This window comes from Geotrypetes seraphini, chromosome 5 (genome assembly GCF_902459505.1).
Source record: "Geotrypetes seraphini chromosome 5, aGeoSer1.1, whole genome shotgun sequence".
Taxonomy (NCBI): Eukaryota; Metazoa; Chordata; class Amphibia; order Gymnophiona; family Dermophiidae; genus Geotrypetes; species Geotrypetes seraphini.
The window spans coordinates 97,378,215-97,397,578 of record NC_047088.1 but is presented as its reverse complement, the minus strand read 5'-3'; the positions used below and the strand labels follow the sequence as shown (position 1 = coordinate 97,397,578).

The 19,364-nt window shown below is 42.0% G+C and overlaps 1 protein-coding gene across 8 annotated transcripts in view; it reads right to left on the bottom strand.

Moving 5' to 3' along the window:
• LOC117361256 overlaps positions 1-731 on the bottom strand; it is a 72,932-nt gene extending 72,201 nt beyond the window's left edge. Inside the window, exon 1 of one of the 8 annotated variants that reach the window (XM_033946342.1) lies at positions 696-731. The gene's annotated coding sequence lies outside the window, so the exon portion shown is untranslated. Of the gene's footprint in view, positions 1-54; positions 568-669 lie in introns of those variants that run through there. The other 7 variants (XM_033946341.1, XM_033946343.1, XM_033946340.1 and 4 more) reach the window with 7 other exon arrangements.
• Positions 732-19,364: the final 18,633 nt, after the last annotated feature.

The window sequence follows — 19,364 nt, the reverse complement described above, 5'->3', positions numbered from 1 at the left end:
AAACGCTCCCAAATTGAAATAGGCAAATCCTGCAAGTCAACAAGCCTAAGGTACCTCAAACATAACTCCGTAAAATTACATGCGGCGATCCCTGTATTTTGTTAGGAAAACTCGCCAGAGCCGAAGGAGCCTCTTCCCGTAACTCACGCGCTTCAAAAGGCCAGAGTAGCGTGTAAGAAGCTGCTTGGGCGGCACGGCAAAGGCCCAGGAAGCAGTAACCTTGCAGATCTGAGCAGCGGCAGGAACTGAGTCTGATCAGCCCAAACTCTGAGCATGTGACTGCTCCAGAGAATGGAGTCCGAGGGAAACGCAGCCTGCACGTCCGCACACAGCAGATTCGCCAGAACGCACGCAGAAGAAAGAAGCGGCGGTAGGGAGGGGAGCAGCCATTATCCTCCGAGTCAGAAAAGGCGGGTTTCGGGCACAGCTGAGGGTGGAGCTGGAGGACGTGTAGGATCCTCCATTACAGTATAGGCTGCGGACAGCGCATGCTTCCTGTTAAAAGTGATCTCAGGGCGACAAAGAGTAGGGAATAGAGGAAGAGTACGTTTGTCCGACGACGAAAAAGAAATCACAAAATGACATTTAAGTTAAATGCTATTACTAGAAATAATCTGTTGAAAAAAAATGTATCATAAAGGTTCAAAATTGTGGATACAACGTTTTTACCCCCTCCTTTACAAAGCCACGCTAACATTTTTAGTGCCGGCCGCTGCAGTAACAGCTTCAGCTGTTGCCGCCCCAACTGACGCTAAAAACGCTAGCGCGGCTTTATAAAGGAGGGGATTAATTTGTTTAAAAAAAAAACCCCACTTTACAATCACCTTGAGTAATATAATTTAAACAATACGGAAAAATTGCTACTAAAACAATGTTTACTTGTATATAATATGTAAATCTTTCTGATTGATATCAAATCCCATCTTTCCCTTTTTACCAGTCATTAGGTCTATAAAGCTGTTTTTTTTCTCCACTTTCCTTGCTTTGCTTTTTACTTCAGCACAGCTTCCCTTTTTATGTGCTTTCTCATTTCCTAAATCTTTGCTGTTCATCTAACTATGGTCATCAGTCAATTTTGCCTTCTGTAGACCATTAGTCCTTATGTATCATGCCATATTTGTACCATTAGTCCTTATGCATCATGCCACTAATCTTTATGTTTCATTTTATGTACCATTAGTCCTTATGCATCATGCCATTAGTCCTTATGTATCATGCCATATTTGTACCATTAGTCCTTATGCATCATGCCACTAATCTTTATGTTTCATTTTATGTACCATTAGTCCTTATGCATCATGCCATTAGTCCTTATGTATCATGCCATATTTGTATCATTAGTCCTTATGTATCATTCCATATTTGTACCTGTCATTATTATTATTTTTATCTCACAAAGGTGTTAATGCACTGTTATATATGGATTTCAATTTATCATGTCTTACTTTCACTGCCTTTAGTGTCCATGAGTATGAACATTCAGCTTGCTCTTTAATTATTAGTTCATATATAATCCATTCACATCTTTGTTTCATTCATTTCATGGGTGCATTATATTTCATCGTGACCAAAATACATATCTTATATCATTTAACTTTAAAATTACAATATGAAATGATTTTTCTAGTAATTTGATAGCTAAGATTGTCCTGCTGTCTTAGAACCAAGTCATTTTATTCTGTTATTTTAACTGCATTATTCTATGTGTTCATGTCCTATTATGGTTTCAATAGACTGTTTTCAGTCCAATTCTTTATATGTGAGGTTGCAAACCATTGGTATGTATAATGTCTTCTTGTCATTACATTGTGTCACATATCTCTTCATGTTTTCAAAATCAGACACGCACCATGGTTTCTTCATTCTATTAACTTTTCATTCTTATGGCTTCTCTTAGGCACCTTATAGATTCCTGTGCTTAAGTTTATACTCTAATACACACCTATGGCACTTTTTTCTCTCATGTCTCTTGTCGATGTTTCAAGCCTCTGTATATAGCATGTCACACTTGGCTCACTTGTTTTATCTTGCAGTCGAGTATAGACACTAATATGCATGCTCCAGATTGGCATCACAGTCACTTCTTATCTTTTTATCTTTTCATTTTTTATCTTTCTCTTTATCATTATTCATCATTACCTCTTCCTTTTAGGACCCCTGAGGAAGGCGTGTTCGCCGAAACACGGACCGTGTAGGGTCCGGTTGGATTTTTATCACAGTATTTTTTATCATTGTACTTTTTAAATTGAATTTTCATGGTTTTATATGTCAGTGTTTAATAAATTAACTCCAGAACATCTGTATCCACAGTTTTTGTTTTTGTTTTCAACCAGTGTACTTGACATTACATAAAGCATAGTAGAGTAGCCTAATAATTAGGAGCAGTAAGCTGAGAATCAAGGAGACCAGGACTAAACTACCACTGCTGCTCCTCAGTGGCATAGTGAGGGGGGGGGGGTGCGGTCCACCCCAGGCTCGGTCTTCCTTTGGGCGCTGGCACCCCTCCTGCTCTCTGCCCCTCCCCTTCCCATGCGTGTGCCACTTCCCTTCCCCTGTACCTTTTTAACTTTGGCATGAGCAGCCACAAACTTGCTTGTGTCGACTTCGGCGCTCTCTCTGAGGTCACTAATGTGACTTGCTCTTAAGATGTGATGTCAGAGACTGCGCCAAAGCCAATGCAAGCAGCAAGTTCATGGCTCCTCACGCTGAAGATAAAAAGGTACTGGGAAGGGATGTGTGTGTGTGGCAGGAGGAGCAGGGAAGAGGGCGGGAGAGGGGCGCTGCTCACCCCCGCTACGTTACTGCACCTTCTGATCCACTTTTAATCATTGCTTGCCTCAGGTACAAACTTATTAGATTGTAAACCCTTGGAAACAGGAAACTACCTACTACTAGACATCTGGGAAAATCCAGACACGCCTTCTTTTTAGAGGACTGTCTGAGTGTCTGGATGGTTATAGTAACATAGTAAATGACGACGGGTTATTTAAAAATAGGGGAGTATATCCTAGAGAATGACAGGGTGACAACATTTGTCCCCATGGGAAACCATCCCCATGTCATTCTTTAAGGAGAGAGGGAAGAATCAGTATGAATGGCCACAACCACAGACCTTCAAGCCTTGCATTGAAGAATACTGGTGTATAAGGACTGAAGTTGAGATAGACACTAAAGAATGACACTGGATGGTGTTCCGCGGTTATCTACGGGGACGGGGACAAATTCTGTTACTGTCCTCTATCTGGATTTAGCCAGGTGTACAACTCAATCAATACCCTATATGGAACTCATAGAATACCCTAGGACACTGCAAGGCCTCACCCACACACACTACACACTGCAGTCACTCAATCACAAATGGACAAAAGAAAAGAAGTGGAGAAAAAGCCTCAGTTATGCTTCATATGGCCAAAAAACTCCACTTCATTTAAATGCCCACTTGCACATGTGAACTACAAAAAAAATAGTGAAAAAAGACACTATAGCAGCCCATAGAGAACCACCATGTATCACATCACGCCAGGGAAAAAAAATTCAAATAGTGATAATGTGAAAACACTAGCACATCAGCACAATAGTCACTAAATATTGCTTAATGAGCAGAACAAAAAAAAACTTAGCTGCCACTGGTGTCCAGGCTCTCTCCAAAGCATTCACAGTCACTGCTCCAACACCTGGACCTGGCAGCCAGTTGACCTGACAGGGAAATCTCTGTTTCGCCTTGCTGCATCAGGGGTTCCAATTCTACTCCATCACAAGCAACAAATCGGGACTCTCAGTGCAACCACGCTCCAATTCCACAATTGAATCACTTCTATGGGCTGCTACAGTGCCTTCTTTTCACCATTTTTTTGTAGTTCACATGTGCAAGTGGGCATTTAAATGAAGTGGTGGTTTTTGGCCATATGAATCATAACTGAGGCTTTTTCTCCATTTCTTTTCTTTTTTTTCTGTTGTCCATTTGTGATGGAGTGACTGCAGTGTGTAGTGTGTGTGGGTGAGGCCTTGCGGTGTCCTAGGGTATCCTATGAGTTCCATATAGGATATTGATTGAGTTGTAGAGAAGTTTACTTACCCTTGTCCTGAGGTGAATGTTTAGCCAGGTGTCTCAACTCCCCCACCTATCTCCTCCTTAAGCTCAACTGCTGTAATTTAATATTTGGGCAGTCAACAGCAGCAACAAGATGAACCAGCTACGGCTGGCCTGCCCTGGAAGTCACCTCTTTGCAGATCCTGCATAGACAGGAACAGGAAGTTGCTATAGAGAGGTGGATTCTGGGGCAGGCAGCTGCTACTGTCTGCCCAAAGATTAGATTGCAGTGTCCGGGCCCAAGTAGATAGGGGAGTCAGGAGCTACAGAGGTCATGAAGGGAAGAAGCATTGGGTGTCAGAGGAGGCAGGACACTACAGAAAAAACACTTCCAGGGCAGGCCAATGGCGGGAGTCTGGCTTTGCGTCAGCTGCCTGAAGATTTTAAATTTCAGCAGCAGGGAGGTGGTAGGTGGGGGAGTTGGGACTCAAAGAGGTTCTTGGAGAAAGTTTCACTACAATGTAGTGTCAGGCGCACAGTCACCTTGGGACGCATAAACCGGCCAGGTGGGCCGGATTCAGCCCACGGGTCTTATGTTTGACATGTGTGCTAGTCTGTGGCTAGCCTCTGAGACCATGGATGCTAATGCCCACTGTGCACCCACATAGATGCCCTACAATGAAGTATCCACATAGAATACCAACAATGAAGTATCCTTTCAGTTGTTTAGGCTTAGGTTAGCACTTAAGATGCAACAGGCCTGAGGCTGTAAAGCATGTGAAAGTGCAGATGAGGTCAATGAGACACCTCAGGAACAGCCCCTTTCCCTCCCTCCCTTTTCCCATAGATAACTGTAAATGATTAATACAGTGATGCAAACACACAGATAGCCAGTTCCAATGGAAATAGTTTTATTGACATGTTCCAATACATAGATTCCATTGTCAGAGTTCATTCAAGCCCCACTAGACATAGATTCCAGAGTACATGCAGACCTAGGGTTACCATATTTGTGAAGACAAAAAAAGAGGACACATGACTCCGCTCTGGCCCCCCTGCCCCACTCCCAACTTCCCAAACTGAGCCATATGCATGTGCCAGTAGATCTGGTGACTGCAGTGGCATACATACTATATTTGACACCCGTGGGCCAATCATTTTTAATACCCCTCTCCTATATGAAAAAATTATTTTTAGTAATAATCCACAATTGTGTACCTAGAAAAAGGCAATATCTTAAACATTGCTGTGAGCCCTAGAACATCAATACACCCATTGTAAAACTAAAAAAGCCAGGTTAGTACAGATCAATCCTACTAGCTACAGTTAATGCTAACAGAAACAATGTTTCTTACACATAGAACATAGATACGTACACTCTTGCCCAGTATGGAATAAGTAATCACAAACTAAAATTAGAAATATGTAGACAAAAGTTAAACTGAATCACCAAGAAGCCAGACTCTACATACAATGTAACACCACAGAAACAAACAGTGATGCATGTCCTCTAATACTGTGCAAAATATAAAGACAGCAGGTGTATATTTGAAAAATACTGACAAACAACAATCAACACTTTACAAATTAACAAATAGAAATAAAATGGAAAATAAAATAATACTATTTTATTGGGCTAAAACATTTTTCTTTTTTTTGTATAATCTTTTTATTGAATTTATGTAAAATACCAACCAGACAGCCAACGCCATACAATGACATCAACCCTGTCATGACTTCCCAGTACTCCAATCACCCCCCTACCCCATAATATAACAATATCCAATGCAAAAATGCAATTAACATATCAGAAGCTAGCATCCCATTCCCCAAAATCCACCCTACCCATCCCATTCAACCCTCTCACCACCCAGCAAGTAAGAGCTATAAAGAAGAGGAGTCCAATCTCTAAGCAGCATAGGTATTCCAGATTATATGATACTGATCCAGCTGCTGACGCCTTAGTGCAATCAGTTGACACATTAAATGAACATAATCAATGCGGCTCAACAAGTAGTGCCGGTCTGGAACCATAATGGAGCGCCAGAATTTTGCTAGTGCTAGGTGAGCCACCTTACAGAGAAACAAAGTCAGACAATTTTCTGGAGAAGTATACCCCAGAAAAGGTACATTGAGAAGAAAACATTTTTTCACCATGGGACAGTGATTCTGAGTAATGTGGAATATCAGTTGACCCACCATCTCCCAATAGGGCTTGATGACAGGACACGACCACCAGATGTGGTCAAAGAACCCTGTCCCTCCACAGGACCTCCAACAGAGGTTCTCCTGTTCATCATATATCTGGGATAAATGCTGAGGAGTCATAACATCTTATAGCTATTTTCAATTAGCAAAGAGGCCAGTGGAATAGAAAATAAACATAGTAACATAGTAAATGATGGCAGAAAAAGACCTGAACGGTCCATCCAGTCTGCCCATTAGTTATATCCATTAAAAATACATGATTAAATTAAACTCGTCTCTTCTTAGATATTTCTGGATCATAGACTGTAAAGTCCACCTGGTATTGTCCTAGGTTCCAAATGCTGAAGTTGCCGTCCAAGCTCACACCAGCCTATCCAACCATCTGCAGGATATCTACCATAAATCTGGCCAGTAACATCCTCATGTTTCAAGTTAGTAGAGTTCCCATCGATGCCCTCCCCAGCCCAATCCTACACCAAATAATCACATATGGGACACAGACCGTTTATATAATACTAACCATGCTGAGTCCCCAAATCTCCTTCCAAGCTCCTGCTCCCAGCTGTCTCTATAATAATCCACCAGGTCCTACCGCGCAAGGAGAGCCCCATATAAATGGGAAATGCCCCCCCATCCCCCCCATTCCTGAGCCCCTGTTCTGATTTAGTTTCTTCCAAGCCAAGATCCCAGAATGCATGCTTAGCAAGAAAAAGTCACAACTGCATGTACACAAATGCGTCACCCACAGGCAAGCCATACTCCTCTTGTAGGGACTCAAAAGTGAGCATCATCCCATCTTGCCAGACATGCCCAATCGTATGGAGTCCTGCCCACACCCATTGTGCTAGAACTGGATCCTCGCATCCCGGGAAAAAACCCTCTAATAAAGAGATAGGAGTCTGAGCAAAAAACTTGCGCTCCGGAAACATGCACTGCCGCAAAGAATACCAGGATTGTAAGATCACCCTCAAAAAGGGGTTATCAGTGCAAAAGTAAGCTCACAAAACTGCCAAAGAGAAATGTCTGGGGTGAACGCTTGTTCCAGATGCACCCATGAATGATCCACATATTCCACCTATGTCACCACTTCCTGTAGCAGCACAGCTTGATAATACAAAGCAAAATTTGGGACTTCCATCCTCCCCCCATTGTACTTTGGTTGAGATAAAATTGCTCACCTTACCCGTGGAGGCTTATGGCGCCAGATATATACGCAAATACTTTACAGGACAGCCTTTGAAAAAAAAAAGAAAAAGAACTCCTTGGGTTCACAATAGGCAATGCCATAAAGTAATACAGTAGCTTAGGAAGTAAATGTATTTTTACTGTTGCAATTCTCCCCATACATCCTATTGTTAAGCCCTCCCAACAATCTAACTCCTGGAACAAATGCTGCTGCAAGGCTGGGAAATTGGCCTGAAACAACCGAGCAGGATCTGTTGTTAACTGGACCCACAGATATTTAATGGATTTATGCATCCAACAAAAAGGAAATTGAGATTGTAACTCTTGAACCTGCTGCTTCTCTAGGGGCTCCTTCTACAAAGCCGCGCTAGCGGGGTTAACGCATTCGACTTTTCATCACGTGCTAACCCCTGTGCTGGCCAAAAACTACCGCCTGCTCAAGAGGAGGTGGTAGCAGCTAGCGCATCCAATGGTTTAGCACGCGCTATTATGCACGTTAAACCGCTAGTGCACCTTTGTAAAAGGAGCCCTAGATTTAAATTGAGAATTTCAGATTTCTCCATATTCACTCGGAAACCTGAGGCCTGGCCATAAACTGATAAAACCTGCGTCAGCTCAGTCAGAGATTTCACCGGATCATTGATAAACAGTAGAACATCATCCGCGAAGAGCAAGATCTTATAAGTCTCCTAAAGGACCCGTAAGCTTTGTATGTCAACATTGGCATGAATCAGACATGCCAGGGGTTCCATCGCAATAGCAAATAGCAACAGGGACATGGGACATTCCTGATGAGTCCCCCTCATCAAAGACACAGGGTCTGATAGATAACCATTGACTTTAAATTGCGAAGAAGGGGCATGATATAATAAAGTGATCCATTTTAGAAATTGCTGCCCAAATCCCATTTTTTTTCAGAACCCCCAAATGGAATTTCCAGCTGACTCTCTCAAAAGCCTTTTCAGCATTCAGGGAAAGCACGAGCGATGGAACTCCTTGCTGCCGAGTATGCCATATCAGATGCACAGCCATTTTGATATTGTCAGATGTTTGCCATTGGCAAATAAAGCCTGCCTGATTGACATGTATAAGCTTGGGCATCACCCTCTGTAGCCGTTGGGCCAAAATCCTAGTAAATAGCTTATAATCAGTGTTGAGAAGGGAGATGGGTTGATAGGATTCACAAGCAGTACTTGGTTTTCCTGGCTCAAAACATATTCAGTTAGTTATATTTTTAAATAAATTTGTTAAATAAATATTCAAATAAACTAATAATAAAATTTTAAGGTAGGAAGGAGATTTGTGAAGTAAATGATTACATCACATGCATTCAGAATGAAGACTTGAAATAACATCTAAGTTATAAGAGGTCTCTTTACTGAGAATCATGCATATTTATGATACTTCAACCTCATTATTAATCACGGGGATTAGTTCTATTCTTTAGGTGACAGTTTATATGTTTACAATAAATGAATAAACAAATATGGGGAGCAACACTGCAATTACTTGTGTTAAAATGCGCAATTCCAAAAAATCTCTCCACAAGTGTAATTCTTTATATATATCAAAAAGGTCTAAAAGATCAAAGGACTAAGGAAAACATTCAATACGAATGTCACTACTAAAATGTGCTGAAAAAGTACTAAATCATATATAGTGCTCAGTCACCAACCAAATAGTTGGAGGGCAGTAAGAGGGACTGTCTATGTGCTATGATGATCCCTCGTTACAACCATTGCTGGAATTTAATTCTATGTTATTTGGAGGGCAGTAAGAGGGACTGTGTGCTATGATGGTCCCTCGTTACAACCATTGCTGGCATTTTTATGACATTATTTGGTTGGTGACTGAGCACTATATATGATTTAGCACTTTTTCAGCACATTTTAGTAGTGATATTCATATTGAATGTTTTCCTTAGTCCTTTGATCTTTTAGACCTTTTTGATATATATAAAGAATTACATTTGTGGAGAGATTTTTGGGAATTACAATAAATGAGCTCAAAAATTTAAATTATTGAGAATTTAAAGCACTTTATGTGCAAAAGAAAAATTGTTGGACACAGGCAGTGGCGTACCAAGGGGGGTGGCGGCGGGGGGGGGGGGGGGCGGTTCGCCCCAGGTGCAAGGCCCGAGGAGGTGTTCAGCTGGCCACTTACCGGGGAATAGGCTGCCGCCGGGGAAAGAAAGAAGCCGGCGCCGAATTCTCCCTCCCTGCTGCTTCTCTTCCCCGAGCCGAGCAACTCTAGATGTCCGACGTCAATTCTGACATCGGAGAGGATGTTCTAGGCCAGCCAATTGCTGCCTGGCTGGCCCGGAACGTCCTCTCCGACGTTAGAATTGACGTAGGGCAGCCAGAGTTGGTCTGCCCGCGGGAAAAGAAGGAGGGCGAATTCGGCGCTGGCCTGTTTCCGATGGCCAGTGGCAGCCTTTCCCCAGCGGTGGTGGCAGCATGGTGGTGGTAGCAGCGGTGGCATGGGGGAGGGAAGGAAGAAAGAAAGAAAGGGGGGGGAGCCAGGGAGCCAGAAAGAAAGCAAGGGGGGGGGGGACAGGGATCCAGAAACAAAGAAAGGGGGCAGGGTGAAAGAAAGAAAAAAATGGGGCATGGGGAAAGACAGAGAAAGACAGACATACAGAAAGAAAGGGGGCATGGAGAGAGAAAGAAAGAAGGGGGCAGGGTGAAAGAAAGAAATGGGGCATGGAGAGAGAAAGAAAGAAGGGGACAGGATGAAACAAAGAAAAAGTTGGGGGAGGGAATGAAGTCTGGAGGAGAGGAAGCATACAGGAGGCTGAAAGAAGGGAAGAAATATTGGATGCACAGTCAGAAGAATAAAGTGCAATCAGAGACTGATAAAATTACCAAACATAAAGGTAGGAAAAATGATTTTATTTTCAATTTAGTGATCAAAATGTGTCCGTTTTGAGAATTTATATATGCTGTCTATATTTTGCACTATGGGCCCCTTTTACTAAACTGCAATAGCAGTTTTTAGCGCAGGGAGCGTCGAGAGCAGCGTGGGGCATTCAGCGCAGCTCCCTGCGCTAAAAAACGCTATCGCATTTAATTAAAAGGGAGGGGGTATATTTGTCTATTTTTGTATAGTTGTTACTGAGGTGACATTGCATAAAGTCATCTGCCTTGACCTCTGCAAACCTGTGGAATATAAATGATAATTAACATTTTTTCTGTGTACAATGTGCTTTGTGTTTTTAAAATTTTATTGTTGGTAGATCATTTTGACTTGGCCACGAAGGTAACAGGGAGGGAGGGAGGGAGGGGAGCTGCTGAAAGACATCTAGTAATCCTTGCAGGCTTGACTGCAGGGAATTATTTTTGTAAAATCATGTTTTGTTATGTGACTGGCATTATTTAGACTTTAATTTCTATGAATGAATAGAATGAAAATTATATAAAATTACTTACTTGTTTTTATGTGCGTGCGCTGAAGGAAAGTGGAGTTAGAGTGGGCTGAGGACGCTGAAGGGAAATGGGGAAGAGAGAGTGGGGAGAAGACGCTGATTTATAAATTGGCAATTGTACAGAATATTATTTCTTTTTATATTTTAATATAATAAGTTCAATATAAAACAATTCAAGGCTTGTGTGGATGGAATCAGGTGGTTTGTGGGGATGAGGACCGAGCTTACGGGGATTAGTCCAATAAAATGGTATTTTCATATTTCTCATTATTTGTTTTATTTTTATTTGCTAATTTGTAAAGTGGTGATTGTTATGTATCAGTTTTTCAATTTGTTATGTATCAGTTTTTCAAATTTACATCTACTGTCTTTATATTTTGCACAGTATTAGAGGACATGTATTACTGTTTTTGTGGTGTTGTGGTGTTGCATTGTATGCAGAGTCTGGTTTCTTTTAAAGCAACTACAACAGTGGCCACTTATTATATTAATTTATATCCAGCCAAATAAATGTCAATAAATCCCCAATCTTTATAGGTGGTCTGGATGTTGCATAAATGATAATGTCAAATATAGTATTCGAAAGGACGCCTCAGCCCCACCACTCCACCGCAAAAAATACCTTTAGATCGCGGGAAGCTTAATGTGGTGCTTCATCATTGGCTGTCTTTTCCAGTTGTATACGAATACGTTAGTTTTTTAATTTTTGTAAACATTTAACAAATTTTACTGTGATACTTTATCATTCAATTGTGTGTATAGATATTAATCCAAAGTTTTGGATGATACTTATCTCAGCCAAACCAAGGGAGCCAGACCCGACATGTTTCGCACATACATAGTGCTTTCTCAAGGGTCTCCCTGTAAAATATAGAAACGGAGCTGTAACATACAGTTGTGACCAGCCCCCTCTCTACACAGAAGTTAACACATTTAAGAACCGGTGTAATATCACCTAACTTACCGAGGTCGCCGCCGTCATCCGACTCCAAACATTTAATGAGCTAAAGATGGCGCCGGCGTCCTCGGTATGCAATTTAAATGTCACTCATCTACATTAATTCCCGCCCCCCCATGCAGCCCATTGGCCGAACTCAGAAAACTACTCACATCAAGGAACTCCATTCGATCATATTATTTAACCCACGGGGTTCTACTGTATCCACCTTAAAAATGAATCTTTGCTCCTCCTCATTCAGACGCCTCAAATCTCCCTCGCCCTCACCTTCCATGTTCTTATAGATGATCCGCCATCTCAACTGATCCACAGAATGTTTACATTTAGTCCAATGCTCTACTAAGGGAGCCTGGACTATCCCATTCAATATACGGGACTTATGCTCATTTAAGCGTAACTTAATCTTACGGCTTGTCCGGCCGATGTATATAAGGTCGCAGGGGCAAATTATTGCATATACAACTCCCTGAGAGTTGCAATCGGTATCTAATCTAGATCTTAAAGTTAAATCCCTCCCTGGGACCGGCCAGTTGTCACCCTGGATGGTGAGTGGACACCACTGGCATCTACCACAACTGCCGTGGCGTCCACTCATCCTTTCATGTCTCGTGCCATATCTTTGAAAATAACATCGTTGACCCAGTGATCTTCCCCGAGAATAAGCCACTAAAGGAAAATGTTCTAAAGATTTGTGAATCTGTACTATGTGCCAATATTTCCTGAGCATGCCTACCAGGGCTGCAGTCGCCCTGGAATAGGGCAATACACAAGTCAATTGGCCATAGTCATCCTGTGAAATATCTCCTGATTCTTGCAAAAGAAGGTTTCTCTGCGCAAATTTTCCCCTTAAATATGCCTTTCTAATCGAACCTTCAGGATAGCCCCTCAGCCTCAATCTATCCCCCAGTTTTTTCGCTTCTATTTTATATTGTACGACCGAGGAACAAATCCTGCGAATCCGCAAAAATTGTCCAATGGGTAGATTATATCTCAATTTATAAGGGTGTAAACTGCTATAATGCAGTATAGTGTTCTTAGTCACTGGCTTTCTAAAAAGAGTTGTAGCGATGGAACCTTCCTGGACATAAATAGAAATGTCCAAAAAATCTATCATGGTTTGATGACATGCCATGGTAAATTTAATGTTGGTATCAACCGAATTTAAATATTGGTAAAACATTTCAAGTTCCTGTCTCGTACTATCCCAGATGAAAAAAATATTGTCTAGAAATCTACCCCAAAAGGGAATATTGGGGTACCATTCAGACGGATAAACCCAAGATTCCTCAAATTTTTGCATATACAGGGCGGCGACCGAGGGGGCCAAAGTAGCCCCCATCGCCACCCTCTGAATCTGCTGAAAAAACTTATGATCATATTGGAAATAGTTTCTCTTGATCACCCAGAATGCCAGTTTCATTAAAAATTCAATAGATATACGATGGGGGGCCCTATCCTGCAATGTCTGGCGAATGGTACAGAGAGCTTCATCCTGCGGGATCTGGGTATACAGAGATACCACATCTAATGTTACTAACCATTTATCAGACATATCTAGATCTAAATTAATCAAGTCCCTTAAAAAATGAGAGGAATCCCTAATATATGATTTAATCTTAGGGACCTCTTCCCTAAGGAAGAAATCCACCACCTTAGAGAGAGGTTCTAAAATAGAGAACCGGGTGTTAACAATAGGCCTCCCTGGAGGGTTTATCAAGGTTTTATGTACTTTAGGTACAAAAGAGATCCTCGGGATTCTAGGATGTTTTTCAAACAAAAATTTGTACTCTTTCGCTGTAATAGTACCCCGCTCTCGATGTTCATTCAAAAATTCCAAAATTTCAATCCCCAAAGATGTAGTGGAGTCTTCCGTCAAAAGGCAATAGGCCTGAGTGTCTGCTAATTGGCGTGAAGCCTCAGTTTCATTGTCTTTCCTATTAAGCACAACAGTGGCACCCCCCTTATCAGCCTTGGTGATAATAATATCATTATTGTCCAAAAGTTCTTGAAAACCCTCATATTGGGCCCTAGTAGTATTAAATGGCCCGTAATTATTCCAAACTTTTTGAAGATCCTTCAAATCCTTAGTGACCAATTCAACAAAAGTGAATATAAGAGGGTCCATAGGCCCCGGGGGGGTCCAGACAGATTTAGTCCTACAAATTGGAATAGAAATTATATCAATAGAAACCTCATGATCATCTTCATCATCATCCATCTGCTGTATGGTGCCTGTGTTGTCAAAGAAAACCTTAAGTTGCATCTTCCTAATGAAACTATGGAGCGCCTTATGTAACACAAAAAAATCTGGTGGATGAGACATCACAAAACCCATCCCTTTCTTTAAAATGTCCATTTGATGATCCGTCAATTGTGTGGAAGACAAATTTATTATTGTCGAACTGTTCCTGTCCGTGTCTTGTAAGATGTTTGTTGCACTGTAGTCCTCGTGCGCTGTTGGCGTACGCGTCCTCAACCCCGAATAGTCAAGTTGGAGGACTCCCCTGCCTTCTCATTAGTGGCTTCCCCTGATCCCTCGCTGGAGGCTTCTGAATCTCCTGAAGAACTGTCAAATGAGATCTTCTTCTTTTGTGGGACCCCCATAGTTTTCCTTTGCCATGAATAAACGCGATCCTGTAGATAGTCACGTTCATCTCTTTTCCACTTCTTGATCTTGTTAATCTTGATCTCTTCCCTAAATTTGGTCATAGAGGCTTTTAAATCACTCAATTTTTGATGAAAGTCAATAACTTCTTGACGTTGTTGAAGATCATTTTCGATCCCATTCGCTTTTATACACAGTTCCTTCTCCGTTGTTTCTGTGGTTTCTACCAAAAGGATCATTAGATCCCTAGAGCATTTGTTCAGAATCGCTGTCCAGCGTTCACTAAAGGATTTATCCGAGGAGATCATCTTGGGTTCTTTAAGGATACGGAGCCCTCTAGGAATCATAGCGTTTTTCAGATATTGAACCAACGTGCTACAGTGTAATTCTGCCCGTATGGCTCGTTTCATTACATTCTCGAGCTCCAACCAAGAGGATTCTGCCGGGGGGGCAGATTCATCATCAAGAAGAGCAATAAAACCTTCTTGAACTGCTCCTCCGTGTAGCCTTCAAACTGTGTTAATTCTTGGGCCATCTTGGATATTTCACTTAAAGCAACTACAACAGTGGTCACATCTTTGGGGATTGAAATTTTGGAATTTTTGAATGAACATCGAGAGCGGGGTACTATTACAGCTAAAGAGTACAAATTTTTGTTTGAAAAACATCCTAGAATCCCGAGGATCTCTTTTGTACCTAAAGTACATAAAACCTTGATAAACCCTCCAGGGAGGCCTATTGTTAACACCCGGTTCTCTATTTTAGAACCTCTCTCTAAGGTGGTGGATTTCTTCCTTAGGGAAGAGGTCCCTAAGATTAAATCATATATTAGGGATTCCTCTCATTTTTTAAGGGACTTGATTAATTTAGATCTAGATATGTCTGATAAATGGTTAGTAACATTAGATGTGGTATCTCTGTATACCCAGATCCCGCAGGATGAAGCTTTCTGTACCATTCGCCAGACATTGCAGGATAGGGCTCCCCATCGTATATCTATTGAATTTTTAATGAAACTGGCATTCTGGGTGATCAAGAGAAACTATTTCCAATATGATCATAAGTTTTTTCAGCAGATTCAGGGGGTGGTGATGGGGGCTACTTTGGCCCCCTCGGTCGCCGCCCTGTATATGCAAAAATTTGAGGAATCTTGGGTTTATCCGTCTGAATGGTACCCCAATATTCCCTTTTGGGGTAGATTTCTAGACAATATTTTTTTCATCTGGGATAGTACGAGACAGGAACTTGAAATGTTTTACCAATATTTAAATTCGGTTGATACCAACATTAAATTTACCATGGCATGTCATCAAACCATGATAGATTTTTTGGACATTTCTATTTATGTCCAGGAAGGTTCCATCGCTACAACTCTTTTTAGAAAGCCAGTGACTAAGAACACTATACTGCATTATAGCAGTTTACACCCTTATAAATTGAGATATAATCTACCCATTGGACAATTTTTGCGGATTCGCAGGATTTGTTCCTCGGTCGTACAATATAAAATAGAAGCGAAAAAACTGGGGGATAGATTGAGGCTGAGGGGCTATCCTGAAGGTTCGATTAGAAAGGCATATTTAAGGGGAAAATTTGCGCAGAGAAACCTTCTTTTGCAAGAATCAGGAGATATTTCACAGGATGACTATGGCCAATTGACTTGTGTATTGCCCTATTCCAGGGCGACTGCAGCCCTGGTAGGCATGCTCAGGAAATATTGGCACATAGTACAGATTCACAAATCTTTAGAACATTTTCCTTTAGTGGCTTATTCTCGGGGAAGATCACTGGGTCAACGATGTTATTTTCAAAGATATGGCACGAGACATGAAAGGATGAGTGGACGCCACGGCTGTTGTGGTAGATGCCAGTGGTGTCCACTCACCATCCAGGGTGACAACTGGCCGGTCCCAGGGAGGGATTTAACTTTAAGATCTAGATTAGATACCAATTGCAACTCTCAGGGAGTTGTATATGCAATAATTTGCCCCTGCGACCTTATATACATCGGCCGGACAAGCCGTAAGATTAAGTTACGCTTAAATGAGCATAAGTCCCGTATATTGAATGGGATAGTCCAGGCTCCCTTAGTAGAGCATTGGACTAAATGTAAACATTCTGTGGATCAGTTGAGATGGCGGATCATCTATAAGAACATGGAAGGTGAGGGCGAGGGAGATTTGAGGCGTCTGAATGAGGAGGAGCAAAGATTCATTTTTAAGGTGGATACAGTAGAACCCCGTGGGTTAAATAATATGATCGAATGGAGTTCCTTGATGTGAGTAGTTTTCTGAGTTCGGCCAATGGGCTGCATGGGGGGGCGGGAATTAATGTAGATGAGTGACATTTAAATTGCATACCGAGGACGCCGGCGCCATCTTTAGCTCATTAAATGTTTGGAGTCGGATGACGGCGGCGACCTCGGTAAGTTAGGTGATATTACACTGGTTCTTAAATGTGTTAACTTCTGTGTAGAGAGGGGGCTGGTCACAACTGTATGTTACAGCTCCGTTTCTATATTTTACAGGGAGACCCTTGAGAAAGCACTATGTATGTGCGAAACATGTCGAGTCTGGCTCCCTTGGTTTGGCTGAGATAAGTATCATCCAAAACTTTGGATTAATATCTATACACACAATTGAATGATAAAGTATCACAGTAAAATTCATTAAATGTTTACAAAAATTAAAAAACTAACGTATTCGTATACACCTGGAAAAGACAGCCAATGATGAAGCACCACATTAAGCTTCCCGCGATCTAAAGGTATTTTTTGCGGTGGAGTGGTGGGGCTGAGGCGTCCTTTCGAATACTATATTTGACATTATCATTTATGCAACATCCAGACCACCTATAAAGATTGAGTCTGGTTTCTTGGCAGTTTAGTTTAACTTTTGTCTACATATTTCTATTTTTAGTTTGTGATTATTCCATATTGGGCAAAGGTGTATCTGTCTGTGTGTATGAAAGGGACATGGCTTTCTGATAGCATCGACTGTACTGGATCAATTGACTGTGCAGGATCTGGTTTGTTTAGTTTTACAATGAGTGTATTAATGTTCTAAGGCTCACTACAGTGTTTAAAATGTTTCCTTATCCTAGGTGCACCCTTGTTGTGTGACGTATGGATTGTTACTAAAAATAATTTTTTTAATATAGAAGAAGGGGGTGTTAAAAATGATCGGGCCTGGGTATCAAATATACTAGGTACACCACTGGCTTCGACGCAGCCATTCACTCAAGCTCCCTTCAACTGCTGTACCAGGGCCCCTCCAAAAAGGGAGAATGATCTTTAAAGAAGATGGGAAAAGTGAGAAGAAGGGTGGGAGATGGACAGTGGTGGGGAGAAGGGGAAGAGATGCCTAGACTGTGGGGCCCCTGGAGCTGTTTAAATTAGCTCAGAGGTGGGGGCAGGGAGAGATGAGAGAGCAAGGGAAATGCTTGACCAAAAGTGGGGGAGAGGACTATAAAAAGAAATTATGGGCCTAGAAACAAAAGGGATGGGAAGGGAGAAAGAGAGAGAAATAGGTAGGTATATAAATGGTGGACAATAGGACGGAGGGAGGAAATAGAATGGCAGAGATGTTGGACCTAGGGAGGCAGGCCCAGGGAGGGGAAGATATTGGATGGAAGGGCAATCTGAAAAAAAGGGAAATAATGTTGGAGCAGGCGATGAGAGGGAGGGAGAGAAGGAGAAATGTTGGACTTTCAGGTGGGTGGGTGGAAGGGAGGGATAGATGCTGGATCATGGGGCGAGAGGAGGGAAGAACATGAGGCAAGAGAGTGGGAATATTGTTGGACCATGATGAGGAGGAGGGAGAAGAGGAGGTGAGATGATGAACTGTGGGGAAAGGGACAGGAGAGAAGAGAGATGGGATAGGAAAATGGTGGAGAAAAAAGGACAAAGAGATGTCAGACCAAGAGGGAGAGGAGAGGCTGGGCTACAAGAATGGAGGGAGAGGATATAGAGGAAATTGTGGAAATATGTGGGAGAGACCGGGGGAGGGGGAGGTGAATGAGAGCAGTAAGTATTAAGGTAGAAATGTGGTAATGAGGAGGAAAATCAGTTGAAAGATAGAAGGGAATAGGAGGTTGGGAAAGGAGTGAGATGGGAAAAAGGAGAGCATGAGAAAGAGAGATGGAAAGTTGGTAGGTATCTGAAAAGTAAAAAGAAGGAGAAAGGTGAAATTTTAGTGGACAGAGAGACAGGAAAGAAAAAAGGGAGTGAAGAGCTAAAAAGGAAAGATCAGTATATCAAGATCAGTATATCAGAGACAGGTGTAGTCAGAGAATGAAATAAGACAGGATAGAAGAGAAAAGACAAATGGACAGCAATAATGGAAAAATAAATGTTAAGACAACAAAGGTAGAAAAAAAGTGTTTTATTTTGAATTTATTAACTGGAATATGTTAGCTTTGGGATATGTGTATCACAGATCTTTGTATTGTGTTCAGTGGCTTACCAGAAAGCTGATGTGGGGGAGGGAGGGGGCTGTGGTTCTGAGCTCAAAGTGGGTGGCAGGCACCAAATTGTCTCCCTGCCCTCCCCCATGCCCCCTGCCCAAATGTAAAATAGAAATACACAATCTGGTGAGGATCCCATAGCCCTGGCAGCTGAAGACCTCTCCTTTCAGTCCAGCATCCAGAACTCTCCAAGCTCTGCAGTTGGTGGCAGCTTGAGATCACCACTGCTAGCTGCAGAGCTTGGTGATTTCTGGCTACCAGAGTGGAGGAGGTGGTCCTCAGCTGGCAGGACTTTGGGATCCCCACCAACCACAGCAAGAGAGGTGGCTAATTTGGGGGGTCCTGGGTCTGGGCTTCTGCGTGTTCAGTACAAAAAGAAGTTCATATCTGGTTTTATTTATCCAGTGTTGAAGTACTTGCTGAGTTTAATTTCATGGGGTTTCCAGTTTAGTTTCTATTTCCATTTGTGATCCATTGTTCTGTATTTGGT